At 41.6% G+C, this 2,219-nt stretch overlaps 1 pseudogene across 1 annotated transcript in view; it reads right to left on the bottom strand.

Moving 5' to 3' along the window:
• Nucleotides 1-235: 235 nt before the first annotated feature.
• Nucleotides 236-2,219, bottom strand: part of LOC149539392 (G-type lectin S-receptor-like serine/threonine-protein kinase At2g19130 pseudogene) — a 2,914-nt pseudogene continuing 930 nt past the window's right edge. Inside the window, exon 1 of the transcript XR_016356228.1 lies at nt 236-2,219. This exon is cut by the window's right edge and continues 930 nt beyond it. The product of XR_016356228.1 is annotated as a G-type lectin S-receptor-like serine/threonine-protein kinase At2g19130 pseudogene (transcript).

Here is a 2,219-nt window from a genome sequence, read left to right as displayed (position 1 = left end):
TAAAAATTTAGGAAGAACAAATTCTTTAATCTACATTTATCTCTTTGTTAACAAATTTCCTTTATGACATTGTGAAAAATATTTTTTACACTCTAAACTGTATAAAAAAAGAATAAACTACTAATACAAAATATGAAATTCATATAAATAAAAATATTATCCATAAATATAGAAAGAAGAATATTGAAATATAATGAAACAACAAATATTAATCTTGCAAGGAGACAAAGCCCACTTTAATTAAAAAAGCTATATCACTATTACACTAATCAATAACAATTAAATATGTTTATGTGATCATCCAAATCTCCAAAGTTCCAACAATGCTTTTTCAAGAACTCTCAAAACTTCAACAATCCGCCCCCAACATTTCTCGATTTGCACAATCAGTCCCTAGCTTTATTTCTCACTATCCCATCTACTAGAATTAATAATTTTTATAAATCTAGCTTTATTTCTTACTATCCCATCTCCTAGAATTAATAATTATTATAAATCTAGTTAGTTATAGTTTTTACTATGTGCAAGCTCCCATTTTTTAAAAGCAGACTCCACTGCATTATTCTATATCAGTCACATCGCCATCGCCATTGCTATCGGTATTTTACTGTCGCTTACTTTTGTCCCATTGTTCATTTGCGGAGGAGATGGAAGTTCCGTCTTCCCTTCCAGCATTAGCATCACTTGCCCCATGCTTGGCCTCATCTCCTCCTCCCTCTCAATGCATAGCAATGCTACAACTACTGCTCTTCTCACCTCTTCAATATCTTTCTCCTCGGCAACACCTTTTTCCACAATATTTACCGTGTTCCCCTGACTAATTTGAGTTGCAGCCCACGCAGGAAAGTAATACATGCTTGAATCTTGGACATTTAAATCTAAACTTCTTCTCCCTGAAATGATTTCCAAAAGCGTTATACCAAAGCTGTATACATCAACCTTTGTAGTGATGGGAACGCCCGAAATCCATTCCGGAGCCAAATAACCTCTCGTCCCTCTCGTTGTGGTCAATACGCGGCTGAAATCTCTGCTCAGAAGCTTTGCCATGCCGAAGTCGGCCAACTTGGGTGAGAAATCAGCATCGAGCAGAATGTTCTCAGGCTTTATATCCCCGTGAATGATGCGTTCTCTGCATTCCTCGTGAAGGTAAACTAGAGCTCGTGCTGTGCCTAAAGCGATCTGGAATCGGGTCTTCCAGTCGAGCATCTTTCTTTCACTTTTGGAATTATTCGTGAAGACCAGGGAATCTAGAGAGCCGTTGGGCATGTAGTCATAAACTAAAAACCTTCTGGATGCTTCTGCACAAAACCCTCGAAGCCTGATCAAATTCCCATGTTGTATGCTTCCCAAAGAACTGATTTCCGCTCGAAATTGCTTCTCATCTCGGCTTGAATTGGACTCCAATTTCTTCACGGCCACAAGTGCACCGTCTGGAAGAGATCCTTTGAACACTGAGCCGAATCCTCCGCTCCCCAGCTTCGACTTGAAGTTCCTGGTCGCAATCTTCAACTCCTTGTAACTGAACATTCTAAGAAAAGGGTCGGGAAAATCTTCACAACTCTGAATAGATCGCAGCGCCCGATCATGACGCCTCCTCCGCATTAAAAATGAAAAGATACCCAAACAAATGACAAGAGCAATGAAACTACCAAGCACTACAAGCAGAACGGTTTTTAATTTAATAGAGGGCGATGGTGGTTTAAAACTTGGAAGGGAAGGGGCAGCTACTCGAATGAAGACATTCGAATTGCTTTCTGACAGAGAGTTGCGCAAGTTAAGAAGAGATCCAGACCAGATTTGGCAGGGGCCAGAAGGCGGATTGAAAGCATAAGCAGTGCACGAGCAGTTGCTGAGGCAGGCTTTCTCGCAATCCCTCTTAGTTGCCGGGGCAGAGTAGGACAGAGCGTGATCATCATAAGATAGCGTTGATTTGGAGTCGATGAATATGTCGGTACTGCAATTCAAGGGGCTCTGGCGAACACAGCCACTGGACCACCACTCTTGCGAATCCCAGGCTTGCTTGTCTTTCGGTGTGAAGCCCTCCACACAGCTGCAATGCTGAAGATTGTTGGAGTTGCAGGTTCCAAAAGCACCACAGAGACCATACACGCCACATTCATCTGTGGGCTTAGACCATAACACGTTCCATGCTTTGCCATCGAACATACAGGTTCGAGTATCTCCGGACTTCATCATGACGAAAGTCATCTTTTGAGTCG

The sequence above is a fragment of the Cupressus sempervirens genome, chromosome 9, assembly GCF_028749045.1.
Source record: "Cupressus sempervirens isolate cs-2001-9-10 chromosome 9, ASM2874904v1, whole genome shotgun sequence".
Classification (NCBI taxonomy): Eukaryota; Viridiplantae; Streptophyta; class Pinopsida; order Cupressales; family Cupressaceae; genus Cupressus; species Cupressus sempervirens.
The sequence above is the reverse complement of the archived record's forward strand: the minus strand, read 5'-3'. Positions and strand labels throughout refer to the sequence as shown.